This window comes from Halichoerus grypus, chromosome X, assembly GCF_964656455.1.
Source record: "Halichoerus grypus chromosome X, mHalGry1.hap1.1, whole genome shotgun sequence".
Lineage (NCBI taxonomy): Eukaryota > Metazoa > Chordata > Mammalia > Carnivora > Phocidae > Halichoerus > Halichoerus grypus.
The window spans coordinates 90,173,663-90,180,601 of NC_135727.1; positions in this window are offsets into that span (position 1 = coordinate 90,173,663).

The following is a 6,939-nucleotide window of genomic DNA, read 5'->3' on the forward strand; positions in this document are numbered from 1 at the left end:
AAATAAATAAAATCTTTAAAAATAAAATAAAATAACCATGCTTTGAAATACATATATACATAAAATTAAATAACCACCCATAGCAATTTTTCATAGTGCCCCTTTTTTTTATAAAGGCAGCTCCATTTTTAAAAATATTTATTTCTTTGTGAAGAGAGAGAGAAGGAGAGAGAGAGTGAGAGCGCACACAAGCAGGGAGAGTGGCAGGCAGAGGCAGAGGGAGAAGCAGGCTCCCCATTGAGCAGGGAGCCCAAAGCGGGGCTTGATCCCAGGACCCCCAGATCATGACCTGAGCAGAAGGCAGATACTTAACCGACTGAGCCACCCAGGTGCCCCAAACCATAAGAGACTCTTAACTATAGGGAACAAACCGTGGGTTGCTGGAGGGGAGGTGGGTGGGGGGATGGGGTAAATGGTTTTGCTGTTTTGCAAAAAGTTCATCAGCTATTGCTTCATGTTTGTACCTGCACCATATCTTCCCGAATGCCCTCAGCTAACTCAGTGGGCTCTTTCAGTATTTACTATGTTGCTTTCATGACCTCTTTAAGCAGGGGCCTCCAGGAGGCATACATGACTCTGGGTTTGCCCCCATAGGGAGAACTTTTCTCCCCTAAGTCAAAAAAAGTGCCAATAAATATTTTCAATTGTCTACTTGCACACACCTAGGGTTCTGGAACCATCATACAATTTGGAATTATCATGCTACTTTTTTTAAAAGATTTATTTATTTATTTTAGATAGAGAGCAGAAGGAGGGGCAGAGGGAGAGGGAGAGAGTCTCAAGCAGACTCCCCACTGAGCACAGAGCCCAACATGGGGCTCGATCTCATGACCCTGAGATCATGACCTGAGCCGAAATCAAGAGTTGGACACTTAACTGACTGAGCCCCCCAGGCGCCCCTGGCATGTTACCTTTGACTCTGCACTTGTTGCCTGTCAAACTTTTGTAAAAATCATGTAGCCAAGAAGATGATGCTGGCTCAACACTTTGAGGTGACCGCCTATGCTTACAGTACTGATAAATATGGACTACAGATGGGAAGTGTCTAAGAGTTCTCCCTCTTAGCCTTTCTTGTTACTCAAATGTGGCCTTAAGTGGTTTCCAGCTGTTATGCACTTTTCCTCTAATGGAGGACCCAACAACCAGAAAGGTCCTTCCTGGCACTGAAGGACAAAATCACTAAATATGTGAAACCTAACTCTTGATCAGCAAAGCTTTTGAGTAAAGACCTTGATCAAAAAGGGGGTTTTGAAAATTAATAAAGGGAAACCTCACTAGAATTGATTTGGGAGGCCAGAAGGGAGAGATCTTATGCTCTACCACTCATTGCCAATTGCAGACTTCTACAGGAAGAGGGGTACTTTGCAACTCCATACTACGGAACTATCCCAGGAGGAGGAAGAAAGGCTTTCCTCCTCCCCTGGCAACAGCCCAGCCAATGAGAGACTGTCACAACTCAGCCAATGAAAAAACCACTGCACTTTCAACTCCCAGTTTATTCCAATGGACTTTTTGTTTATAACAGCCCCTCACAACTTCCCCCATTCCTCTGTAAAAGAGCAATCCTCTCCTTTGTCCACCTGATTTGCCTCTGGTCTCTTCCATAGCTTGAATGTCCCAAATTTGCAATTCTCTGCTATTCTCCAATAAACCCATTTTTTGCTGGTAAAATAAAGGACAGCTATGTCTTTAAGGCTAACAACTGAGATGTTGGGATTATCTGACAAAGTCTTTAAAAAAGCTGTGGTAAAAAAAAAAAGCTTCAACAAGCAATCATGAACAATTTTGAAACAAATGTAAAAATAAAAAATCTTGAAACAAGAGAGAATATTTAAATAAACAAATGGAAATTTTATAAGTGAAAAATAAGATAACCAAATAAAAATCTCACTGGATGGGTTCAGGAGCAAAATAGAGATGACAAAATAGTTACCGAACTTGAAGATAGATCAATAGAAATTATTCAATCAAAACAACTCTGAGAAGAAGAGATTGAAAGAAAAGCGAACAGAATCTCAGACATGTGGCAAAATACTATGACATCTATAGTTCCTAACATCAGAACCGCAAAAGGAGAGGTGACACAGTATGGTGATTAAAAATATTTTTATTTTTAATTTTTTAAAAGATTTTATTTATTCATTTGAGAGAGAGAGAGAGAGAGCACAATCCAGGGGGACTGGCAGAGGGAGAGGGAGAAACAGACTTCGTGTTGAGCAGGGAGCCCAACTTGGGGCTCAGTCCCAGGACCCCAGGATTATGACCTGAGCCAAAGACAGACACTTAACTGACTGAACCACCCAGGTACCCATAAAAATATTTTTAAAGTAGTAATTGCTGGAGACTTTGCAAATTTGGCAAAAGACATAAACCTACAATCCAAGAAGTTTGGGAAACACCAAACACAATAGACCCAAACAACCCATGCCCAGACACATCGTAATCAAACTCTGAAATCCACAAAGAAAAAAAAAAATCTTGAAAGCAGCCGGAGGAAAATGATGCATTATTTATGGGGGAACAACGGTCCAAATGACTGTAGAAGTCTCTTCAGAAATAATGGAGGCCAGGGGCGCCTGGCTGGCTCTGTCAGCAGAGCATGTGACTCTTCATTTCAGGGTCATGAGTTCGAACCCCATGTTGGGTGTAGAGATGACTTAAATAAATAAATAAATAAACTTAAAGAAAAATGTATTTAGATGCAATATTTAAGATAACAAGAACATAAAGAGCGACTAACAGGAACTGTATGGTGGTAAGGTTTCCACATTCCATGTGAAATGGTAAAAATACTGATTTTTAGTAGTCTAGGAAGGGTTAGGTATGTATATTTTAACTCCTAGACAAATCACTTTTTTTTTTTTAAAGATTTTATTTATTTATTTGACAGAGAGATAGAGAGTACAAGTAGGCAGAGAGGCAGGCAGAGGGAGAGGGAGAAGCAGGCTCTCCGCTGAGCAGGGAGCCCAATGCAGGACTTGATCCCAGGACCCTGGGATCATGACCTAAGCCGAAGGCAGACGCTTAACCGACTGAGCCACCTAGGCGCCCCCTAGACAAATCACTTTTTAAAAGTATGCAAACAGGGGCGCTTGGGTGGCTCAGTTGGTTAAGCGACTGCCTTCGGCTCAGGTCATGATCCTGGAGTCCCTGGATCAAGTCCCGCATCAGCCTCCCTGCTCAGCAGGGAATCTGCTTCTCCCTCTGACCCTCCCCCTTCTCATGTGCTCTCTCTCTCTCATTCTCTCTCTGTCAAATAAAAAAAAAAGTATGCGAAGAGATACAGTCAAAAACACAGTAGATAAATTTAAGAGGAATGTTAAACAATGTTCAAATAACCCAAAGGAAAGCAAAAAGCAGGGAAGAAACAGAAAACAAATGATAAAATGGTACACTTTGTACACAATGGTATAAATTCAAATGGTACACAATGGCATAAATCCAAACATCTAGTAATAACATTAAATGTAAATGATTGGGGTGCCTGGGTGGCGCAGTCAGTTGGGCATCCAACTCTTGGTTTTGGCTCAGGTTGTAATCTCAGGGTGGTGAGATCGAGCCCAGAGGGAGGCTCCACACGCAGTGCAGTCTGCTTAGGACTCTCCCTCTCCCTATGCCCCTCCCCCTTGCACTCGTGCTCACTCTCTCTCTCATTTATTATATAAAATAAATAAATAAATCTTTGAAAAAATAAAATAAATGTCAATGATCAAAGTCAAAGATTTTAAGGATTGATTTTTTTTTTTAAGATTTTGTTTATTTATTTGACAGAGAGAGAGAGAGAGACAGCGAGAGAGGGAACACAAGTAGCGGGAGCAGGAGAGGGAGAGGCAGGCTCCCCACTGAGCAGGGAGCCCGATGCGGGGCTCGATCCCAAGACCCTGGGATCGTGACCTGAGCCAAAGGCAGAGGCTTAACCAACTGAACCACCCAGGTGCCCCAAGGATGGATTTTTTTTCTTATAAAAAAGGCAAAATGACCCAACTATATGCTATGTACAATAAACTCATTTCAAATATAATGATGTAGCTAAGTTAAAATAAGGGATGAAAAAAGATATACCAGATAAGCACTAATATATAAAAAACAAAAGCTCGAGTGACTCTTAATAGAGGACAAAATAAACTACAGAACCAAGAACATTACCAGGGCTAAAGACAGATATTACAAACTGATAGAAATTCACGAAGAATACGTAATAATCTATAACGTGTATACACTTGTGTTGGGGTCCCCAAGACCATCCCAGGTTCAATTATTTGCAAAGAGGATACACAGAACTCAGCATATAGAGGTACCCAAGGCTAATACTTATTATGAGTTAAGGATACTAAGCAAAATCAGCAAAGGGAAAAAGTGCATGGGGTGAAGTCCTGAGGAAAGCCACACAAGCTTCTAAGAGTCCTTTCCCAGTGGAGTCATACAGTTCATCCCCCTACCAACGAATTGTGATAACGCATATGCAGTGTCGTCTGTAATTGTCTACCAGGGCAGCTCATGATACTCAGTGCCTTTTCCCCTAAGATCAGAAATGAGGAAGAATGCCCACTCTCACCCTGGTTATTTTACATTGTATTGGAAATTCTAGACAGTTCAGAGAGGCAAGAAAAAGTCATAAATGTCTTATAGATTGGGAAGGAAGAAATAAAACTACCCCAATTCTCAGATGACATGATTATCTGCATAGAAAATCCCATGGAATTTATGTTAAAATCACCGGAGCTGGGGTGCATGGGTGGCTCAGTCAGTTGGGCCTCTGCCTCTTGATTTTGGCCTCAGGTCATGATCTCTGGATTGTGAGATCGAGCCCCACGTCAGGCTCTGCACTCAGTGTGGAGTCTCCTTGAGATTCTCTCTCTCCCTCTCCCTTTGCCCCTACCCCTGCTCACTCACTCTCTCTCTCTCAAATAAATAAATACAATCTTTAAAATGAAACTTTTTAAAAAGTACTGGAGCTGGGCGCCTGGGTGGCTCAGTTGGTTAAGCGACTGCCTTCGGCTCAGGTCATGATCCTGGAGTCCCTGGATTGAGTCCCACATCGGGCTCCCTGCTCGGCAGGGAGTCTGCTTCTCCCTCTGACCCTCCCCCCTCTCGTGTGCTCTCTCTCATTCTCTCTCTCTCAAATAAATAAATAAAATCTTTAAAAAAAAAAAAAAAGTACTGGAGCTAATATGTGAGTTTAGCAACATTGCAGAATACAAATCCAACACACAAAAATCAAGTGTATTTCTGTATACTAGCAATGAACAGTAAAAACCAAAAATTTCTTTAAGATTTTATTTATTTAGTTTTCGAGAGGGAGAGAGAGAGAAGTTGAGAGTGCATGCACAAGCAGGGGGGAGGGAGAAGCAGACTTCCCACTGAGCAGGGAACCCAATGCGATGTGGGGCTCGATCCCAGGACCCCAGGATCATGACCTGAGCTGAAGGCAGGTGCTCAACTGACTGAACCACCCAGGCGCCCTGAAAACCGAAATTTTTAAAAACACACACATACACACAATACTATTTTACAACAGTGCCTCAAAAAAAAAAAATCTAACAAGGGCGCCTGGGTGGCTCAGATGGTTAAGCATCTGCCTTCGGCTCAGGTCCTGATCCCAGGGTCCTGGGATCGAGTCCCACATCAGGCTCCCTGCTCGGAAGGGGGCCTGCTTCTTCCTCTCCCTCTGCTGCTCCCCCTGCTTGTGCTCTTTCGTTCTCTCTGTCAAATAAATAAAAATAAAAATCTTAAAAAAAAAATCTAACAAAAATATACAGGATTTGTGGATGTTGTAAACTACAAGAAGATGATGAAAGAAATAAAAGACCTAAATAATGAAGAGACATACTGTGTATGCAGCTTGACAGATTCAGTATAGTTAAGACGTTAACCGTCCCCAAATTGATCTGTACATTTAATGCCATTCCAATCAAAATTCCAGCAGAATTCCTTTTGTGTGGATACAGACTACTCAATTCTAAAATGCATGTGGAAAAACGAAGGAACTAGCATTGTCAAGGTAATTTTGAAAAGGAAGAAGAAAATTGGAGGGCTTACATGGATTTTGACTTACTATAAGGTTTTTATTTTTTTAAAGATTTTATTTATTTATTTGACAGAGAGAGAGAGACAGCGAAAGAGGGAACACAGGCAGGGGGAGTGGGAGAGGGAGAAGCAGGCTCCTGGCAGAGCAGGGAGCCCGATGCGGGGCTCGATCCCAGGACCCTGGAATCATGACCTGAGCTGAAGGCAGACGCTCAACGACTGAGCCACCCAGGCGCCCCTTGACTTACTATAAAACTCCAATAATCAAGACAGTGTGGCAACAGCGCAGGGATAGACAGCTTCGTGAACTGTCAGTCGGCCGCATCTGCGTGTGAAGGTGTGACTATGAAAGGGAGCTCTATAAAGTGATGGAACAGCCGTGTCTCCTGAATGTGGCGGTGGTTACATGAATCTATTCATGTGTTAAAATTCACAGAACTCCCAAAGCCAATTTTTACATTTTTGATATTTCGGTTACGTATTTAAAAAAATTATCCTATAGCTTGTCCTGTTTTGTATCTGTTTTCTTTCACTTAACATTATGTCTCTGTGGGTTTAGTTCATTCGTCTCCATATCTGTGCATTATTCTGTGCTATGAAACTGGCACAATTTATTTACATGTTTTCTTTTTTTTTTAAGATTTTATTTATTTATTTGGGAGAGAGAACAAGTGATGGGGAGGGGGAGAGAGAGAGAGAGAAGCAGACTCCCCACTGAGCAGGGAGCCCAACGTGGGGCTTGATCCCAGGACCCAGAGATCATGACCAGAGCCGAAGGCAGACGCTTAACTGACTGAGCCCCCCAGGCACCCCACAGGGTTTCCTATTAGTGTGTAATTGGGTCATTCCCAGCACTCAGCTACTACAGATAGAGTTACTATATGACCATTAATGTATGTCCCGGAATGCTCA